Source organism: Sciurus carolinensis, chromosome 19, assembly GCF_902686445.1.
Source record: "Sciurus carolinensis chromosome 19, mSciCar1.2, whole genome shotgun sequence".
In the NCBI taxonomy this organism is placed as follows: Eukaryota; Metazoa; Chordata; class Mammalia; order Rodentia; family Sciuridae; genus Sciurus; species Sciurus carolinensis.
Window position 1 is genome coordinate 6,074,477 of NC_062231.1, and position 22,269 is coordinate 6,096,745.

Genomic DNA, 22,269 nt, shown 5'->3' on the forward strand with positions numbered 1-22,269 from the left:
GACCACCAAGGCGAGTTCTTTTTTTTTTTTTTTTTTTTGGTACTGATGATTGAACGCATGAGCACTTAACCACTGAGCCACATCCCCGGCCCTTTTTATATTTTATTTAGAGACAGCATCTCGCTGAGTTGCTGAGGGCCTCGCTAAGTGGTTAAGGCTGGCCTCCAACTTGTGATCCTCCTGCCTCAGCCTCCCGAGCTGCTGGATGACAGGCATTTTCCACTGCACTTGGCTCAAAACAATTTTTCTCCTCTGAAAATGGGGCCTGATTCCCAGCCCACGGCGGGCAGCCAGGCGACACAGCCAGTGGTGGGTGCTGAGCAGGAACAAGCCCCTCCTCGGGCTTTGACACATCCATCCAACCTCCTCTGAAGTTCCAGACCTCCGATTCCAGGCTCAGGCCCGACCCCATGAGAACTCCTGGGGACGTAAGCTTAGCGCCAGGGGATGCTGCCAGCAAATGCATCCTGGGTGCCTTGCTGTCCCTAACAGCCTCCGACACACACGTACCCCAAGTCCTGCTGCTTCTCCCCCAGAACAGCTCTCCGCCCCTCCCTCTGCCTCCAGCTCCAGCCTCCCCCGCCATGTGCCCTGGAATAGGCCCAGCCCTGTGCCTCCCTGCCCAGAAGGCCCCACTCCTTCCCTGTCCTGAAGGTGGCTGGCCCTGACACGCCACAGTCCCCCAGCCAGCCTCCGGTTCCCAGTGCCAGCAAGGAGATTCCCGACTGCCCAGCCTGGCACTCAAGGCCTCACAGGAGCTGCCCAGACCCAGCCCTCTCTAAACGCTCCCCCGGGCTCTCTTCCTTACAACCTGCCCTCCTCTATAAGCCACCCAAATGCCACCCCCTTGCCAGTCCTCACCCTTCCCTCCTCCACCCTTGCAAAAGTCACACAAGTCCCCACAGGCCCACGGAGGCAGGGCTGGCCCCCCAGGACAGCATGCTCCCCCAAAGTCACAGGCAAGGGCTCCTTCACCACCCAACCCCCTGCCCAGCACCCAACCCTGGATGACACACATTGGTCATTAACTCCCTGGGGTCTTTTGGGTTTTTGTTTGTTTGTTTGTTTTGGTACCCAGGGCTGCGTAACCCCTGAGCCACCTCCCTTTTTATTTTTTATTTAGAGTCAGGGTCTCGCTGAGTTGCTCAGTGTCTTGATAAGTTGCTGAGGCTGGCCTCCATCTTGCAATCCTCCTGCCTCAGCCTCCCCAGTCACTGGGATGACAGGCACGTGCCACGGCGCCGGGCTCCCTGATTTTCTTTTTTAAAGAAAAGACGATGGAGCAGCGTCTCTCGGCTTGTAAGCATTTACCCTTTGAAACTTTAAAGAGAGAGTCACTTTGGAAAGGTTCAGGAAAGAGAGAAGAAAGTCAAGTCGCTCTGGCTTCTAGAAGCAGCAGCCACACTACGGGCTGAGCCCAGGGCAGGGGAGGTGGGCAGGCCCAGAGGCCCATTAGCATGGCCCGAGCCCAGAGGAGAGCGACAGAGTGACAGCCAGGCTTATCGACACTGGCAGCCCCAGGGCTGCCTCTGTGCCAGGCAGCCGCTCGGAACCGGGGCCTCTCAGCCAACAGGACAGCCTCTTGGCTGGTCTCCCGGGGCTGAGGATCTGGGGCTGGGGGAGTCGAGATAATAAATACAAGTACGAGTCTGTACCAGGTCCTTGTGAGGCCAGGGGAGAAATAAACAAAGGAGCCCAGACAGCAAGAGGCTGAGGAGCTTAATTCAGCTTCTCCGAGGAGGTGGAGTTCAGGCTGAGGGCTGAATGGTCCGGAGGGGGCAAAGTGGGCCGGGCAGTGCAAAGGGCCTGGGGCAGGAGCAGCAGGAGGCAGGCGAGGGACAGCCAGGGCCACCATGGCTACACAGGAATGAGCAAGGGCCAGGTCATCACGGCTTCTGGCTGTGGGCAGGGCCACCAAACCCAGCCCCCAGGATGGGGGGACAACTTGATCCACTCTGTGGAAACAGGAGAACCAGGCAGGGAGGAGGTAAGACTGGTCAGGGCAGCAGGAAGTGAGGAGAGGTGAGAGGAGGGGGAACGGGGGTGGGGGGGTTGAAGGTCAAGTTCAGAGCATTTGCTGATGGACTGGATGGGGCCAGACAGACGGTTGTCCTGAGGGTCTCAGAGTGGGAGCTGGCCTCCTGGGTCATCAGACGCACACCACGTCCCCGAGAGGAAGTACCCAGACCACAGGAGGCAGCAGCGGCAGGAAGCGTCCCCCAGAGGAGCGACCTTCCAGCCAGCCCCGCCCTGACCAGCAAGCCTGTCCCCTGGTTTTGCTCATCTCTATGACCCCCCGCCCCCCCACACCTGGGTGACTGCAGGTCCCAGGCTCCCTGTGCCCCTCCAGGCTCAGGGCGGCCAGGCTCCAAGCCTGACTCATTCACATGCTGTGCAATCCCAGACAAGACCCTGGCCCTCTCTGAGTCTCTTCTGCATCCAGCCAATGAAGCGCTCCTCCCATGCTTGGGGTCCAGGCTGGGGACGGTGCCGTCCTCTCAGGCACACACCGTGCATACTGGAGAGACCCTCAGGGAAAGGTCCAGTTTCTCCTGCTCTTTAAAACCATTCAGCTCTGGCCACCCGCAGCTGTCCCGTGGGATTGGGCTCCCAGTCCCCCCACGATCTAGGACGTCCCTGCGGGCAGACGCAAGTCCCTGACGTTGTAAAGGCTGCGTGCCCACCGGGGGCAGGAAGGACCTGCTTGGCTGTGTCCAGAGCCGGTGGCCCAGGTGGGAGGAAGCCCAGCCTCTGACTAGAAGGCCCGGGGAGGGCGGCCTGCGGACCGCAGCTCAGACTGGCCAGCTGCTGGGACCAGGGTGAGCGCCGGACTGGGGGACGCTCCTACCGGCAAGAAGCAGGGGGCGCCATCTCCATGTCACGGGCCGCAGCTCGGGGGCCCTCCGGGGCTCCAGCTGCTGACTTCCGGTGGCCCTTCAGCCGTGGCCTCCTGAGCGCCCGGCTTTCCTGCCGCAGCACCAAGACGGGGGCGCAGGAAGCCGCGAGCGAGGGGTCCTGAGCCCCTGCAGCGGGGGGCCCAGGAGCCGGACTCCAGCGGGGCGCCTGTCACGCTGGGTCACAGGGCAGCGGGGTCCACCCACCCAGAGCCAGCACGCTAAGCAGAAGCCACAACCTGCTGGCCGTCCCGTGCCCCGTCGGAAAGGCGCGGTGACGGCCGGGTGATAATGACAGTGCCCGGCCGGCGTGGGCTGCAGCGGCCAGGCGGGAGGCGGCCGTGAACTTGGAGACGTGTGCCAGGTGCCCCCGGCCCACGCTGGTCACGGCCGTGGAGGGAGCCGGCCACAGGAGGTCAGCGCCCCTCCCTGTCCCGTCCAGGTTCCCAGGGGGTCCCGGCCGCCTCCACTGGCCACTGCCCAACGACCGTCCTGGGGCCTCCAAGCCAGGGGTCCGCGCGGTGGGGGAGGGGAGGGGGAGAAGCAGACCCCCGGCGGGGGGCCACACTCCAGCCCAAGACAGGAGGCAGACCGGGGACGCACGGGACAGAGCTGGACGCCTGGAGGGGACATGCAGAGGAAAAATGCAGCCCTGAGTAAGAGCAGGGCTGCAGGGACCACGGCAGGGCCAGGGCGCCTCTGTCCCCGCCTGACCTTGAACTCCCGGCAGAGCCCGGAACACAGGTGGGCGCCCGGCCCGTAATAGCGCGTCTCCTCGGGACTGTAATTACCTGGACCGCGGCTCCCGCCCAGCGCACAACGGAAGCCACCGGAATCCCAGGTCCAGCTGCGCAGTCCAGGCGGGTCCCCGGCCAGCGCAGGGTGGAGCAACCGGGGCCCAGACGCCACCAGCAGTTCACCAGGCGCGGCCCCCGACTGCGTGAGGGACGGACAGGTGGCCACGGGCGACCAGGGAGGCTCAGCACGGTGGCGCTCCACAGGGGAACGGCAGAGGGGCGCTCGGGTCCCCAGCTTGTGCCTCGGGGTCTGGGATCCCTGGGCAGCCAGGTGAGAGGGTCTGACTGCTCGGCTGGAGGGGCCGCAGGAGCCCTTCAGGACCCCGCCTATGGCCCAGAGGCTGGGAGAAAGTCACCAGGGCCCCAGCGGCCACCTTGGGGGACAGAAAAAAGGACCAGCCACGCCCAGCATGGATCGCAGAGCAGTCTACACCACGGTTCACGTCCTCGGCCACCCGATTACGCAGCAATCGCTAGAATCACTGGGATGGAAAATCAGCACTCAAAACCAGGTGCTGCCTGTCACCCCAGCGGCTCAGAAGGCTGAGGCAGGAGGATCGCAAGGTAGAGGACACCCTCAGAAATTGGTGATGCACTGAGCAACTCAGTGAGGCCCTGTCTCTAAATAAAATACAAAATAGGGCTGGGGACGTGGCTCAGTGGGTAAGTACCCCTGGGTTCAATCCCTGGGACCAAAAAAAAAAAAAAATCTAGAGTGGGACATTCCCCAAGACCAATGGCCTGGGCCTCGTTGCACACAGGGATAGGGAAGGGGGGAAGTTACTGTCAATTAAAAGAGGCCTCAGAAAGAACCAGCAAATGCTGTGTGGGACTCTCAGTGGGACCCTGCTGAGAGCCAGGTCCAGGCAGGAGCCCGGAGCTGGAGGACACACTGAACCTCAAAGTGAGCGACGTGGGGCTGGCCAGTGTGAGTTGGCCGACAAGGGCACTTTTTAAAGAGGTAAATGCCTGACAAACCCTCACATACGGAATGCTTTCTTGTTGGTTTCGTAACCCCTGAGCCACCTCCCCAGCCCTTTTCTATTTTATTTAGAGACAGGGTCTCCTGAGTTGCTCAGGGCCTCACTAAGTGGTGGAGGCTGGCCTCCACCTTGCAATCCTCCTGCCTCAGCCTCCCGAGCTGCTGGGATGACAGGCGGGTGCCACTGTGCCCAGCTTCACCTATGGAAGACTTTCTAACACCTATCAGCATGAAAAGCACTCAAAAGCCACTGGTCATTGTCAACGGCCACCCCAGGCGACGGCTGGCTGTGTGCGGGTTCCTTCACTGCTCCTCTGCTTCATAACGCCCAGGAGCGAGGACCGTGGGCACTGAGGTGAGAGGGAGGGACGTCCGGCCACCGTGACATGGCACTCCACCCACGCCAGCAGACTCAACGCAGGAGCAGGGTGGGGTCGGGTCACTCATCCGGGCCGTCCCAGCTCTCGTCTTTGTGAACCAGTCCGCACTGTGGGTGGGGACAGCAGGGGGTTCTCAGGGGGCAGTGGGGCTCCGCCAGGGTGGACCTGAGCCTGCACAGGGCGGAGGGGGAGGGATTTGCTGAGCAAGGGGCCCTTCCGGGGCGTCCAGCAGGGACAGCTGGCTGGGCCCAGGGGCCCTGACGGGCGCTCACTGGCCCTGGAGCCTCTTCCCCACGTGCAGGGGAGTCCGTCTGTTAAACGGGGTGCCGCTCCGCGGGAACGCTGGGACGTGGCGATACCTGGGCGACAGCAGAGCCAGACACAGACGCACAGAGATGTGTCCCTTAGGAGCATCGAGTCCTCAGCCCCACCCGGCCCCAGGGCTCCCCCGACCTGGCTACCCCCGCCCCCAAATCCAAACAAAAGGCCACACGAACCAGCCAACCGCATCTGCACACAAACCAGGTGTGCGGGGACCATTCACCATCCGAACATTCTGCGAGGACATTGTGGAGGTCAAGAGTGGGGATCCCCAGCCCATCGGCACCCTGGTTCCGATCTACCTGCCTGGACTCTCTGAGCCTTGAGTTTCTCACCAAAAAAAAAAAAGAGAGACACCCAGAGCTGGGCTCAGTGGCGCACGCCTGTCATCCCAGCGGCTCGGGAGGCCGAAGCAGAAGGATTGCAAGGTGGAGGCCAGCCTCAGCCACTTAGCAAGGCCTTAAGAAACTCAGCGAGACCCTGTCTCTAAATAAAATATAAAAAGGGCTCAGGGGTTAGCACCCCTGGGTTCAGTCCCTGCCCCCCAAAAAGAGACAGAGAGGAGGATGGCAGGTGCCAGGGTGGCTGGGCGAAGTGGGGACTTGGTGGCGACGGGTGCCGGGTCTCCGTTCAGGACGATCACAAAGTCCTGAGAATAGACAGTGGCGATGCTCACGCAGTGATTTAGATCTACTTCAGGATGCAGAGCCGTACGCGCCTACTGTTAAACTTGACGTCTATTTTGCCAAAATAAAAAATGACAGCACACGGTGCCACAGAGCCAGAAGCCAGCCGTCACGTTACGGAGAGGCGAGACAAAGCACGAGAGACCCAGCAGGAAACGAGGGCTGCTCCTGAGACGCTCCCGGAGTGGCAAGCTTCCTGGCAGCCAAGGCCAAAAGGGAAATTAGACAGTGACCCGGGGCTCCTCGCCTGATAAGAGGAAGTCATCGAGTTCACTGGGAAAAACAAACTTGTTCTTGGCACGAGAGCCTGGTAGGGATCTGAGCTGCTGATCGGGTTCGTGTGCAGTTATCACTTTCTCTGTGCCAACACGATGTCAAACACTGCTGGCAAGATGCCAGGAGGCTGGTTACTTGTTTTTTTTTTTTTTTTTTTAACCATGCTCTACAGAGGAGGAAACTGAGGCCCAGACAGAGTAAATGATCTGCCCGAGGTCACACAACCAGTTAAAAAGTGGCACAGGTATGGGACCACAGGTCCTTCTGGTACAGCCAAAGCCCTTCCTTCTCAGCTCCTCCTCAAGCACCTGCTAGCTGCGGGCAGTGGCCCATGCCTGCCATCCCAGCCGCTCGGGAGGCTGAGGCGGGAGGATCGCAAGGTGGAGGCCAGCCTCAGCCACTTAGCAAGGCCCTGAGCAACTCAGCGAGACCCTGTCTCTAAATAAAATAGAAAAGGGCTGGGGATGTGGCTCAGTGGGTAAGCGACCCTGGGTTCAGTCCCTCGTGAAGAAAAAAGAGAATGAAGTCGTCTCCGGAAAACTGGAAGTTCAAAACCTGGTAACACCTAGAGAACGCAAACAGACAGCAGAGCTAGAAGACCAGCCAGAGCAGGATACCAGTGAATCCAGGGGTGGACCCCTGGGCAGGGAGATGAGAGCAACCACAGGGGCTTCCAGGGGACAAGTGGTGCCTGTCCCCTTGCTTCACAAAATGGGTGGTTACGCAAGGGTTTTGCTCCACGCCACACGCTGACTTCTTTTTTTTTCTTTCTTATTTTTGGTCCCAGGGATGGACCCCAGGGGCGCTCAACCACTGAGCCACATCCCCAGCCCTTTTTATTTTATTTTCAGACAGGGTCTCGCTGAGTTAGTTGCTCAGGGCCTTGCTAAGTGGCTGAGGCTGGCCTCCACCTTGCGATCCTCCCACCTCAGCCTCCTGAGCCACTGGATGACAGGCATGTGCCCCCGTGCCTGGCTACATACTGACTTCTGAGTGCCTTTTTGTACATGTATTTTTTTCCCAACAAGAGTCTTTAAAACAAAAGAAAAGAAAAAAAAAATTGCATAGCATAGAGAAAAGAAAGGGTGCTGGTGGGAAAAAATGGAAAGAAAGGAAGGACGTGAAAGTCACAAATCATCAAAAAGCCAAGTGACCACGTTTGGCTTCTGTCTTCAAACCCTATTTCCTTCGTTTCCTGTGACCAGAAGTCTTTGTAATGCATACGCTGCGACTTGCAAAGAAAAAAACCCACAACCCAGCCATGAAGGGAGGGCCCTGGTCCTTTGGGTCAGAGAGCGAGGCAGGCGGCAGGCCGGGCGTGGGGTGGTGAGGCTGAAGGCAGCGGTGGGCGCTGAGTCCCCCAGGGGAGTGAAGGAGGTTCAAAATGGAGACCTACACCTAGGAGAGGCGACGGGCACCTGTGGTCCCAGCTCCTCGGGAGGCCGGGGCAGGAGAATCCCGTGAGTCCTGGAGTTTGAGGCCAGTCTGGGCAACACAGTGGGACCCCCATCTCTTACAAAATAAATAAATGGCCAGGGCGGTGGCACATGCCTGTCATCATGACAAATAAGGAGGCTGAGGCAGGAGGATCGCAAGTTAGAGGCCAGCCTCAGCCACTAAGCGAGGCCCTGAGCAACTCAGCGAGACCCTGTCTCTAAATAAAATATAAAAAGGGCTGGGGAGGTGGCTCAGGGGTTAAGCACCCCTGGGTTCAATCCCTGGTACTAAATAAATATATAAAGCAGTGACCTAACAAGGTCTGGGTGGGACGCAGTGTGATGGGCTGTCAGATCTGGCTCCATGAGAATGTTCTAGGCCAGACTCTAAGGGAAATGACTAGACAGACTCCATTTTGCTCTGAGACTCCATGTTATGTAGGAAATAAGCTTCTCCCATGGGAACACCCCGCCTCTGTACCCATCATCAGTTACTTGGTGTGACATGTTTAATAATGTACAATGGCAACTCCTGTGTAGTAAAGAATTGCTCTCTTTTGATTCCTGTTGCTCCTAAACAATGTACCATGTGAACAGTGATTGTGTGGATGTTAGTGACCATTCTTTAGTTTGTACCTAGGTAAGTGTCATTCTGACCCACTTCCCCCTGTTGATGATCTCATGATGTTAATGTGTAATTTCAGATCATAGCAACAGACACTTATGATTGATGTGATTTTTGGTATAAGAACCCCTGCAACCCTGTGGTTGGGGCTGTTCTCCCAATAGCCATTTTTTGGGGCATTGTGTGAGAGAGTCAGCCGCCGGCTTAATCAAGACTCTGAAATTTGGACTTCTCAGTGGTGATGGGTCTCTTAAGTTGCGCCCCATAACAGCAGGCGGCCATAGCCCCGCTTCCCCACCCTCCAGGACCTCCAGGGCTCTCCCTGGCTGGGTGAGCTCACGCGAACGCCGGGGCCAGGCTTTTTCTAGACGCTTCCCCAAGCAGAGAAGCAGCCCAAGCAAAGGCCCTTGCGTCCTGGGCCCGAGTGGACTCTGACATCCAGAATCGCTGACCTCACCACCGGCCAACGCGGGTGGAGAGTGACGCAGTCCCACCCGACTGCTGATCAACCTCTGAGAAAGGAAAATGTCGCCTCTGGCACCCGAGGCCGCAGGGTCTCAGCCAGGAAAGGCTCCCGGGCTGCGCCCTGGGACACCCCGTCCCACCCACCTGAGATCCAGCCAGGGGCCATCAATCAAGCTCCCCTGCTCAGGGCCGGCAGAGTCCGCTCGGGCTGGGGCGCCGTGCAAGGACCAGCCTGCTCCAGGGACAGGAGAGTGACCCGAGAGGGGCCTGGCCAGGCTCTCGCCCTGCTCTGCGCTCCCCAGACAGGCCCCTCGCCCCGGCCTCTCCTCCTCCTTTTCAAACGAGGGTCATTTCCAGGCGAGCGGGTGCACGAGTGTCCGCTGGCTGAGGGTGTGGGGGCGCCCCATGGCCCTGTCACGTTCTGCAGCCCCGGCCGGGGCGAATCCCGCCTCCTCCCAGGTCAAGGACTGGCTTCCTGCCCACCCACCCTGCTCTGGGCCACTCCATGGCTGCCGACCAAGCTCACACGTTCACCCTGCCACGCGACCACCTTGGTGCTCCTGCGGCACCCTGGACGGACGCACTCGGCCACCGGCCCATTTCACAGAGGTCCTTCCCTCGAGCCAGAGAGGATGCTGGTCAGGCTCATCCCGGCTCGTCCCCCACATGGATGAGCCACGAAGTCACACCCAAGAGTCTGCCCGGGGTCTGTCTCCTCGCCACACTGTGACCCGGGCAGCAGCCTCCCACTCCCAGCAGCCCGCAGACCCAGGGCTGCCCACAGCAGCGCTCCAAGGGGCTCCCCTTACATGGCTGGGTGGGTGCAGATGCCGAAGGACGGATGGGTGGACTGCGTGGACAGATAGAAGGATGGATGGATGGGTGATGGATGGATGGGTGGATGGATGGATGGATGGATGATGGATGGATGATGGATGGGTGGATGATGGGTGGATGATGGATGGATGATGGGTGGATGATGGGTGGATGATGGGTGGATGATGGATGGATGGATGGGTGATGGATGGATGGATGATGGGTGGATGATGGATGGGTGGATGATGGATGGGTGGATGATGGGTGGATGATGGATGGATGGATGGGTGATGGATGGATGGATGGATGGGTGGATGGGTGATGGATGGATGGATGGATGGGTGGATGGATGGATGGATGGATGGATGATGGATGGATGATGGATGGGTGGATGATGGGTGGATGATGGATGGATGATGGGTGGATGATGGGTGGATGATGGGTGGATGATGGATGGATGGATGGGTGATGGATGGATGGATGATGGGTGGATGATGGATGGGTGGATGATGGGTGGATGATGGATGGATGGATGGGTGATGGATGGATGGATGGATGGGTGGATGGGTGATGGATGGATGGATGGATGGGTGGATGGATGGATGGATGGATGATGGATGGATGGATGGATGGATGGGTGGATGGGTGATGGATGGATGGATGGATGGGTGGATGGATGGATGGATGGATGATGGATGGATGATGGATGGGTGGATGATGGGTGGATGATGGATGGATGGATGGGTGATGGATGGATGGATGGATGGGTGGATGGATGGATGGATGGATGGGTGATGGATGGATGGATGATGGGTGGATGATGGGTGGATGATGGATGGATGATGGATGGGTGGATGATGGGTGGATGATGGATGGATGATGGGTGGATGATGGGTGGATGATGGGTGGATGATGGATGGATGGATGGGTGATGGATGGATGGATGATGGGTGGATGATGGATGGGTGGATGATGGGTGGATGATGGATGGATGGATGGATGGGTGATGGATGGATGGATGGATGGGTGGATGGGTGATGGATGGATGGATGGATGGGTGGATGGATGGATGGATGGATGATGGATGGATGGATGGATGGATGGGTGGATGGGTGATGGATGGATGGATGGATGGGTGGATGGATGGATGGATGGATGATGGATGGATGATGGATGGGTGGATGATGGGTGGATGATGGATGGATGGATGGGTGATGGATGGATGGATGGATGGGTGGATGGATGGATGGATGGATGGGTGATGGATGGATGGATGATGGGTGGATGATGGGTGGATGATGGGTGGATGATGGGTGGATGATGGGTGGATGATGGGTGGATGATGGATGGATGGATGGGTGATGGATGGATGGGTGGGTGATGGATGGGTGGATGGATGGATGGATGATGGATGGATGATGGATGGATGATGGATGGATGATGGATGGATGGATGATGGGTGGATGATGGGTGGATGATGGGTGGATGATGGGTGGATGACGGGTGGATGATGGGTGGATGATGGATGGATGATGGATGGATGATGGATGGGTGGATGATGGATGGATGATGGATGGGTGGATGGATGGGTGGATGGATGGATGGATGGATGGGTGATGGATGGATGGATGGATGGGTGGATGGATGGATGGATGATGGATGGATGATGGATGGGTGGATGATGGGTGGATGATGGGTGGATGACGGGTGGATGATGGGTGGATGATGGATGGATGGATGGGTGATGGATGGATGGGTGGGTGATGGATGGGTGGATGGATGGATGGATGATGGATGGATGATGGATGGATGATGGATGGATGATGGATGGGTGGATGATGGATGGATGACGGATGGATGGGTGGATGATGGATGGATGGGTGGATGGATGGATGATGGATGGATGACAGATGGAGTAAGGCATATGGTTAGATGGAAAATGGATGGATGGATGGATAGGCTGACTGACAGATGGATCATCGGGTCGACGGTGGGGTGGCTGGGTGGTGAGGTGAGTAGCGAGGAGTTTAGGTGGGTGTAATGGCTAATCTGAACTGTCGACTTGATTGGACTGAGAAATGCTGAAGATAAGAGGTTGGCAGCCACGAGGGCGTTCCTCAGATGATTGGCGTGTGGGTCAGCCAACTCAAGTGGAGCCCCTCCCTAAGCGTGGCAGCCGCCCAGCAGGACGTGGCTTGGATGGAAGCAAAGCTGGAAGAACAGGAGACGCAGAGGCGGGCTCGGTTCCCCCTGGAGGGCTCCTGATCGCTGCCGGCTGCTGTTGTGACCCCCTGGGGACATCAGACTCGCCCCTTCACTCTCCCAAAGCGGACTCTGCCAGTGATTCTCCAGGAAGTTCCTGGAAGCCTTGGTCTCGGACTCGGGTCCACCGCGGGTCCCCCTTGTCCTGGGGCTCCCGCCACTTGGACCGCGCACTGCCAGCTCCTCCAGCTCTCCAGCCACAGAGGCCGCTGTGGACGGTCCAGCTCTGGCCGTGGAGGCCGATCTGGTAAATCCCCTTTTATGGTCAAACCTCCAGTGGCTCCTGCTCCTCCGGGAGCCCCAGCCAGCGCGGTGGGCGAGGAGAGAAGGGTGGGTTCCTCTGCGGGCCTGGCCCCGAGAGCGGCGCCAGTCATGAACGCCAGTGTCACGAACAGTCACCCTCAGGAGAGCCCGGGCCCCCCAGCTGGCTGCCCCACACTGTCCCAACACGGTGCAAGCCCACCTTCCTGCAGAACAGTGTCACTCCTGGGCTCGCCTCGGAGCCGAGGGCTCCGAAAAAGGAGACTGAAGCAGAAGCACACAGGACGGTGACAGCGAGCCCCCGGGGAGATGGAGAGAGCAAAGAGAGAGAGAGGAAGCCGGGCCCGAGCCAGGCGGGCAGACAGACGGACACACGGCAGCAGGCCGGCCTGCGGCATGTGGAAGGAGGTGCCAGCCAGGACCGCAGGCAGCCCGGCCTCCCGCGACTCCCCGGGGCCTCCGCCCTGCCAGGGCCCCCATTTCTCTGCACGGACCTGAAATTTAGGAATTTCTCGGGGCTGCCAGGGAAGCAGCCAGAGTACAGAAAATGGCAGAGTCTGGCCCAGGCCACGCCGGGAGGCCCCCGAGGCAGCCAGCCGCCACTGCCGAAGCCGAGGGGGACAAGCAAGCAGGAGAGGTGGGGGCTCAAGATCAAACGCAGCTCCCCTGCGAGGTTGCAGGCAGGCCGGGGCATGGGGCGCTCCGGGCAGCAGCTGCTTCCTCTGCAAAACACACCCGATCACATAGCGGCCTCCAGGCGGTACTGGAAGGGCTCAAGAAAATGACAGCAAGACACCGGTACTGCCAGGCACGGTGGCGCACGCCTGTCATTGCAGCAGCTCGGGAGGCTGAGGAAGGAGGATTGCAAGTTGGAGGCCAGCCTCAGTCACTTAGCGAGGCCCTGAGCAACTCAGCGAGACCCTGTCTCTAAATGAAATAGAAAAAGGGCTGGGGAGGTGGCTTGGTGGTTAAGCACCCCTGGGGCCAATTTCGGGTGCCAAAAATAAAGATGCTGGTCCTACTGAGCGGCTAATAAAGTCAGGGTCGCTCATAAGTGTTCAGTATGGACAATTCCCTGCTGCCGGGTCCTTTGCGGAGGCTGATCCAACTGGGGGAACCGCCCTTCCCCCCAGCACACGCCTCCTCACCCAGAGGACCCAGCTGCTCAGTCTTTCCCCAGGTTGCAGCCACCACGCTGACCTCCTGCCCACGCGGATGGAGCTCCTGCCTCCCCAGGGTTCGCAGACGACAAGGATGAACCCGGACGGACGCTGCGGCCGTCACTGGGGTCGGCGTGGGGGGGCTGGCACTGCGGACCCTCCAGCCCTGACCCTTCCCCCGGAAGCCCTGCTCTGCCGCGAACCAGCCCAGACTGTGAACAGCCGCTGAAACGCCGTCGGAAGGTCCCCATGCTCCCTTCGATGTGCCACCTTGGGGGACAAGGACAGGAAAAGAAGGGTGGGGGCTGATACTTGGGGATCTCTGCCCTGTTCTGCTGAGTGCGCCCGGTGCTCCTCTGGGGAGCCTCCTCCTCCTCCTCCTCCTCCCAGGCTGCGTGGGCTGCTGGACGGCCGACAGAGCCCCCAGCCCCCATCCGTGTGACGACTCAAGGACCACAGTGCCAGCCAGGCCCACAGCCCATACGGAAGCTCCTGGAAAAGGGGGACCCCTTGCTTCGAGGGGTGTGAGCCTGCAGCTCCTGAGACCACCTGATGACCACGTGGCAGGACCCACCTGAGAACACTGCAAGGCACAGAAAGCAGAGCAAGAGCTGGGGACACGAGCTCCTAGATACAGCCATGCCTGAAGCTAGCCTGCACTTTTTGAGTTCCACGAACTTTTTGGCTTAAATTGTACTTTCCATGTACTGAAAATAATCCTGACGTGTATGACCAGGACCTTCTTTGTTCACTGTCAACTTGACCTCGGCGTGTTCGAATTTCCGGAGTTCCTAAACTTGGTCCCTGTAGAAGACCCCTCTTGGGACAGCAGACTGCGTCCCTCAGACCCTGTTCTCAGGGAATGGGCTCAAGAGACAATCCCAGAGCCAGAATCAATATTGTGATTAGGGGACCCACAGATGATTGGTTCAGGGTGGACCTTCTACCCAAGCTGGGCCAATCAACGCTCTTCCTTCGGATCTTAAAGTAGAACTAAGAGAAACCACAGAAGGAACCGAACCCCAGCCCTGGGTGGGCTACGGTCCCGGATGCTGACCCCCGCCCCCACTCCAGCCCTGTGCAAACCCCACAGACCTGGAGCCAAGGAAGGATCTTCTCTTCCGTCCCACGGACAGGAAACAACTATCACCCCAAGGAGACACACCTGGGCCAGGTACATCCTGCCTTGGCGTCACAGGTGCCAATTAGGAAATAGCAGCTCATTAAACCAACCTGTTATAGTTAGAAGGTTTATACGCCCTTGAATTCATATGTATAATTTAAGCAAAAGCATTCATGGAACTAAAAAAAAAAAAAAAAAAAAAAATGCAGGTCCGGCTTCAGGCATGGCTGTATCCAGGGGCTCTCAAGATGCATCAGGATCATGTCTCCATCTCTCATTCTGCTTCTCTGCACAATGGGTCGTCTCAGCCCGAGGCCCAGTGGGACGGGATGAGGAGGTGGACCTTCGGGTCAGAAATTAGGTGTAGAGGTGGTCTTGGGGATCCAGCCTCCAAGATGGGATGGTTTTCTGCATGACAGGAGGAGGGCGGCAGACATCACGCTCTGTCCCTCCCACGGGCAGAGGGAGGCACTGTCCTCCAGACAGAAGTGAGCCCTCGCCAAGAGCAGAGCCTGCCACACCCTGGCCTGGGGCTTCCGCCTCCGGAACAGCGAGAGGTGTCTGCTCCCCAGGCCTCCCAAGCTGCCTGGGACGTGGTCTCTTCTCGGGACGGGTAGGGTCAGGTACCCCTTTACAGCGAGAGGGTCCTGTCCCCTCCCGCAGCCTCCTCCAAGGGGCAGGTCCAGATTACCTTCTCAGGCCTTGTCACACTCCTCCTGAGCCCGGGCCCTGAGCCCCAGCCTGTCCCCAGCACAGACCCCCAGCCAAGCCACCTTCCCCTCCTGGACTCCGCCCGGGCAGCACAGAGCACACACAGCTGGGGACACAGAGCACAGCTCCAGCTCCCACGTGGGGACAGACACCAGCCACCACGGAGAACCAGGCACTTGGTCCTGGAGACAACCTCTGCAGGAGTCCGCTCCCAACACAAAACACGCCCTCGAGCCCCCGCAGATACACAGTGTTCGTGGCCAGACAGAAGGGCCTTTCCAGTGGGGCTGGAGATGACTTCAGGGACAGAATTCAAGGAGCCGTGGCCCTTGGTGAGGAAGGAACCCCTTTAGATGTTCTTCTAACCCCTCAGGATGCCAGAGAACGATCCTGTGGCCCGAGTGGACCCTTGACACCTCTCAGACACGTGCCACCTTTTTTACAGAAAAAGTGGGCAGGACCTGCCTCCCCAAGCAGGGGACAGCAGGTGGCTAGGAGTTCAAGAGGGCTCTGTCAGAGCCGTATTATTTGGACGGGGGCGTGTTGTGGATTTCAGGCAAGGGAACCTATAGTTATGATCAAAGGTTTCCTTTTTAAAGTAAGTATGAGCAAAACAAGGAGGTGTTTTTCTAAATGACGTTAAGTACCATGGAAAGGCCAAGAAGGTAGGAGGACGGGGCCGGAAACGGGAGGTTCCTGGAGCCCGGCCTCACGGGACCGAAGAGGAAGCCAACACCACCGGCCTTTCTCCCCTAGAAAGGGCACGGTCCCTCCAGGGCCTGTGTCCAGCAGCCGCGTCATCAGATAACAACTGCCAGCGCCCCAGGGACGCCACAGGTCGGAGGAGGTGGTGAAATTAATTTGCTTTCAAAGATAAGCAGGGAGCAGATAAGGGAGAGAGGCTTCCAAGTGTGCAGCCAGCAGGAGGAGAGCCAGCCCCTCGGCAGGCCAAGACACCACAGTCAGGCCGGCGGCGCACACAGGTCATCCCAGCGGCTCGGGAGGCTGAGGCAGGAGGATCGCCAAGTTGGAGGCCAGCCTCAGCCACTTAGCAAGGCCCTGAGCAACTCAGCGAGACCCTGTCTCTAAGTAAAATATAAAAAGGGCTGGGGAGGTGGCTCAGTGGTTAGCACCCCCGGGTTCAGTCCCTGGGACCAAAAAAAAAAGAGTGGGGGTCACACACGTGTGCTTGTGTGTGTGTGTGTGTCAGGGACCAAGGAGGGTGTGGCACTGCCCTGGACCTCGGGATGTCCCTCTCGTCCCCCATGCACGTGGCCTGGGCTCTGCCACCCCAGGCTCCCCCGCTGCCCTCTCGGTCGGGGCTCAGGACACAGCGCAGGACCGTGGGAGCCCCGGGGATGGGACCAGAGCCAGAGGGCGCCGGCTGCCACTCATCTCCCTGACAGACCCCTGCGCCCGCAGGAGCCCTGAGCCTGCAAGCTCGCTCCGCAGGCCAAGGGACAGCGCTGACCTGGACGGCAGGTCCTGGTGACCAGAAGTGAGAAAAATGCGGGGAGGCAGGAGCCGCCACACCCCAGGCGGCTGAGCGGGAGCGCGAGGTGCCCAGGCTTCCGGGCGGGCAGGACCCCAGGCCCCGCTGACAGCTGGGAGAACCGAGGCCCGGAGGGAGCAGCCCCGCCACCCGGCCAGACGGCTGCACCAGGCGCTGGCTGCCGCTCCCTCCCCGCCCGCTGGGGCCGCCGCCTTCCCGGCCTCTGCCCAGGGCGGTGGGTAGCACCACTTCCTCAGCAGCACCCAGACCTGGGTGGGGACGCTGGGGCAGAGGACAATACAGCCCCTCGGCAGAGCGGGTCCCCACCCTCAAGGAAGGAAATAACCTTCCCACACGAGGAGAGGCGTTTCTGAACCGCGTCCAACTACAGTAACGGGACAATGGTGCAAAATGACGCACGGCGTGACCCCCCAGGGGCCCTGGGAAAGGACGTGCCAGAGGAGGTGGACGCAGGCACGGGCCACCACCAGGGCCCCATGGCTGGGGGCCTGGCTCCGGCCCCAGCTCCTCCTGCTCGCTGACCGCGGGCAGGCACGAGGGTCTCCGAGCCTCAGTAGCCCTGTCCTGCCCCGCACAGGCCTCCCACCTGTGGCTCTGAGCCCCCAGACCTACCCCACACCCAGGCTGCAGAGGGACCCTCCAACCTCACAGGTCTGGCTGTGTCCTGCTCCTGCTCAGAACACCCCAAGGCCGCTGGGCGCAGGGAGCACGCCCGACACCTCAGCAGCTCAGGAGGCTGAGGCAGGAGGATCGCAAGGTGGAGGCCAGCCTCAGCAACTTAGCGAGACCCTGGGCAACTCAGTGTCACCCTGCCTCAAAGAAATAAAATAAAAAGGGCTGGGGACGTGGCTCAGTGGTTAAGCACCCCTGGGTTCAATCCCTGGTACGTAAAAAAAAAAAAAAAATACACCCCAGCACCTCAGATCAAGAAAGGAGGGTCCTCCATCTTCAAGGCCCCGTCCGCCACCCCGGTTTTACTTCCTACCTCTCCTCCGACCGCAGCCCCTCTTTCTTTCCTCTGATCTCGGCTCCCTCACCTCTCCAACTGTCACAGGGCCACACCACCTTCTCCAGGAAGCCTCCTGACCACCCGCGGGGCCCGGGCGACGCCCCCTGCACCCAGAGCCTCTGCCCCTCCTGCAGAAGGACCCCAGCCACAGACCCCAGAACTTCCCGCGCGTCCCCGGGGCCCTGAGGTGGCCGCGGCAGGCACCTCGTCCTTCCTGCTGGGTGCCAGCGTCTACACACCACGGCCAGCAGAGTGGCCTGCAGAAGAGGATCCAAAGCCCCGGCCGGAACCTCAGCGTCGCTGACCCATGTGCCCCAACTCCAGCTCCCCCCCAGATGCTCCCACAAAACAGAGTCAGGGCTCCAACCACACCCCCAGGGGGCCGCCAGTCCCCCAAGGCCCAGCTCTGGGCCCCCGATCTGCATTCCCCCAGATCCGCCTGCGGGATCCAGGATCAGCCCTCGGGATCCAGGATCAGCCCCCGGGTCTGGCCTAGCAGGAGGCGAAATCTCTGCAGCCCCGAGTCCAGATGAGCCCGAGGAGGCAGCGGGGCGGCTCCAGCCCATCAGGAACCCTGCGGGCCGCCTCCAAAGGAAGGCCAGAACCCAGCCGCTCTCACCCCCCGGGCCAGGCTGCTGCCATCTCTAGCAAGGGTGGCCTCTGAGGCAGTTCCACCCCGCACTCAGTCAGAACTCTCCCGTGGCCCGGGCGGTGGCCCAGGCCTGTCATCCCAGGGGCTCAGGAGGCTGAGGCAGGAGGATCGCAAGGTGGAGGCCAGCCTCAGCCACTCAGTGAGGCCCTCAGCAACTCAGCGAGACCCTGTCTCTAAATAAAATATATAAAGGACTGCGGGTGTGGCTCAGTGGTTAGCACCCAGGGTTCCATCCCTGGGACCAAAAAAGAAAAATTCTCCCCTGGCTCCATGCCATGCCCAGTGCTGGCCCCAGCCCACCCACCAGACCCCCTTCTGCCCTAGGACCGTCCACTTGCAGGGGGTCCCAGGCTCCTGCAGGTCACTTGCCCTTGCCATGTCCCCCCTCCGACTTCATGTCACTTCCTCCGGCAGTGCCCACCCCAAGGTCCCCGACTGTCCACTTCAAACAGCCCCGTCCCCAGCCCCGCCCGGGACAGCCCCACTGCCCCGCCTTGCACCGGGGGCCAGCGCAGGGCATCAGGACACGCAGCGACCTCTCTCCCGCGTCCCCCACCAGGACGGCGCCCGCGGAGGCAGCGCATGGAGCAGAGCGTGGGCGGCCCCCAGCGAGCGGCTCTGCCCAGGCCACAGCTGGAGGTGGCCATGTTCCCATTTTCTCTCCCACAGGGAGTCGGGGCCGTGGCTCCCACTTTGCGGGAGAGGAATCGGAGGCCCCCCGCATGGGTGGGTCACTGGGCGGGAGGAAACCCAAGGTGTGGAGAGCGCGGTGGGCGGAGCCTCGCAGGAGGCCAGGCTGCCGTGGGCAGAGCGGCGGGTGATGGAATCCTCAGCAGCTCCACGTCACCCCGTGGGGCCTCGTGTCCTCCAGCTGTGCAGGGGCTGGGCTCCCGGGCACACTCCCAGCACGCCTGTCACCCGGGAAGGGCCCCGCGCCAAATCACCAGCAGCAAAGACCCCCACGGGAGCAGGCTGAAAGAAACCCGGGAGAGGGAGAGGGTGGGGCTCTGTCTTCTGTCCCTGAGCCAAGATTTGCAAAAAAAGGACTTTGGTACCATACAATTTTAATCACAATGGAAACTCAGCCGCCAGGCCAGGAAGACGTTGACTTGTTCCACAACAGCGTCAGGAACGCGGGGATGCGTTTCCAACGTGCCATACAGTCACGTGGTTCAACCCCCCAAAATGAGCCAGGCGCAGTGGCCCACGCCCGTCTTCCCAGAGGCTCAGGAGACCCAGGCAGGAGGATTACACATTGGAGGCCAGCCTCAGTCACTTAGCAAGGTCCCAAGCAAGTCGGTGAGACCCTGTCTCTAAATAAAATACAAAATAGGGCTGGGGACAGGGCTCAGTGGGTAAGCACCCCTGGGTTCAATCCCTGGGACCCAAAAAAAACCCCAAAGTGTAACAAGACACAGAGCAATAAGTCTCACCACCCCTCGCATCCTAGGCCCCACCCAGGTGAGCACAGGTAGCCCCTGAAACTACATTCCCGTGTTTGCTCTCTGGTTTGTGGATGCACAGACAAGCAACTGTGAATTTGTACTCTGATGTGACATTAGAGGCAGCATGCTTTACACACCAGGAAGCAGCTTTTCTTTTCCCAATTGATTTTGAAGATCTATCCCTACAGAGGTTCTTCAGCGTTTTGTTTACAGCTGCGTAATATTCCACAGTCAGGAGTGGCTAGCATCTATTTACCCAGCATGCATCACCTGGACCTCCATGTTCGTGGACAGGCCTGTGTCCCCAGGGGTGAAGCCCTGCCCTCAGCCTCAGGGCTGGATCTAATGCCAACATTCTCTCCTCGGAGGCACCTGGGTGTGGCTGCCTGGGACTTTTATGTCCTTTATAGGAGGTGCACCTGTCTGCATCCGTCTCCACTCACAGATTCCTTGCCTGAATCCCCAGCTCACCCCTCAACCAGAAGAGAAGCAGCAGTGGAGCAAAGACAGGGTCTGCACCAACCCCCGAGAGCTCCCGGCCCGACCGTGCCTGGCCTGGGTGGAGGAGCGACTCCCACCTCAGCTGAGGAGACCCAGCCTTCAGCCGCATCTGTGGCCTGATGCGCTCGATCCCCCAAGTCCTCACAGAGGTACTGGGCTGGCCAGCCATGTGCTCCAAGTCTCAGGCTGGAAGTGTCTAGGGAGCGGTTCTCAGAGTTCAGGAAGCCAGATGGCAGGAGCACCCCCACCTGTCCCCAGAATTCCATCCCTTGATTCCCTATTGCAGGCCCAAGAGCACTGGAAAACCTTCAGAAGTGTCCACTTTACAGAAGGCAAGACTGAGGCCCAGAGAAGGGACGGACAGGCACAGAGGCACAGAGTGGTCAGCGCAAGCCCAGCCCCAGCCCCAGGCCCCCAGCACCACATCCCACTGCCAGGCAGGCCCAGCACCTGGCTCTCCAGCAAGAAAGAAGACAAAGTCAGGCGTGGTGGCGCGTGCCTGTCATCCCAGCGACTTGGGAGGCTGAGGCAGGAGGATCGCAAGTTGGAGGCCAGCCTCAACTTCTTAGCAAGGCCCTGAGCAACTCAGCGAGACCCTGTCTCTGAATAAAATAGAAAAAGGGCTGGAGATGTGGCTCAGGGGTGAAGCACCCCTGGGTTCAATCCTGGGACCAAAAAAAGAAGAAGAAAAAGAAGACAAAATAGTTATGGGCCAGGAGATCCAAGGAAGGAGCCAGAAGCTGCCTACCACCCCCAAGAAATCTGGCCCAGAGCAGAGGGCCACCAAAACTGGGACTCAGAATAAGGCGCTGGCTGCCGCACCCCATGCTACCCACAAAGCAGCCGCCCGCCCCAGGGAGTGGAGCTGCGAGGCGGGAGCCAGCTGTCCCTCTGCCTGACGTGTTCCCCCGAGTCCCTCTGTGTGGCATCTCACGCGCCAAGGCTAGTCAGGGGTTTAAGAAAGAATGCTCATGCCCTGCAGCCTCTAAGTGCCACACAAACACCGCATCTGGTGTCCAAGAGACAGACCCCAAACGTCCGGGAGGCACACGGCTCACCCAGAGACTTGGCAGTTTCCCTTGGCAGCACAGGGGGGTCACAGCGAATGTGACCTTCACACTCAGGCAGGAATCCCGGGCTAGTTTTTATGGTCAATCAAAAGGATCTTTCAACAAGGAGGCCTAGGGCTTGCCTTGCGCCCCGAATTCAGCCTTACCCCGACCCTGTGGGTATACAGTTTCACGCACCTGACTCCTACAGGTCAAGAGGATTTATTGAGCACCTAGTATGTGTCCGTCAGCTGTGGACCAGGCTCAGGGAATTCCCACCAGGGCCAACGACGCCTCCCTCTCTCGTGGATCAATGACGGGAGCAACTTTTGCTTCCAAGTCAGAAAAGTCAAGGTGGAAATCCCAGCTCCCCCGTCTGCTGGAGACCCTTCCTGGGCTCCCTTTATCTGTCAAACAGGGCTAAGAATGTGGCCTTGCAGGGTGGCACTAAGGATCTGGGCAGGAAAGCGAGGGACAAGACCTGATTCTGAGGACAGTGCCCAGTTCCTGTCTGGCATGAGCTCCTGCTGTCCTCCCAGGAGGACCTCAGGCCTCTGTCCCCTACAGCAGAAGCCCTGCTATCACAAAGATGACGTGTGGCCCAGGACCCTGGGCGCCCCTCACTATTCCAAAGTCTAAGGCCTGGAAAGATCCGAGGCTTCCCCAGACATGGATGGGGGACAAACATCGACATTGGCTATGAAGCCCCAAACACGCAATGTCCCTAATATTCACAGCAAAGAGAGGCCTAGCAGGCCAGCCAGGAGCTAAGATGAGGCGAGAGGGCCGGGTGGAGACTGCGACCCAGGCACCAGCCCGTGGGTACCCCGAGGACATGAGGATCACCAACTGCAAGAGCCTTGGATTTTTTTTTTCCAAGAGAAGATGGAAATCCGGACTTTTAT

At 59.6% G+C, this 22,269-nt stretch overlaps 1 protein-coding gene across 2 annotated transcripts in view; it reads right to left on the bottom strand.

Moving 5' to 3' along the window:
• Fbln2 (fibulin 2) overlaps positions 1-22,269 on the bottom strand; it is a 72,542-nt gene that overhangs the window by 48,626 nt on the left and 1,647 nt on the right. The window lies entirely within an intron of this gene.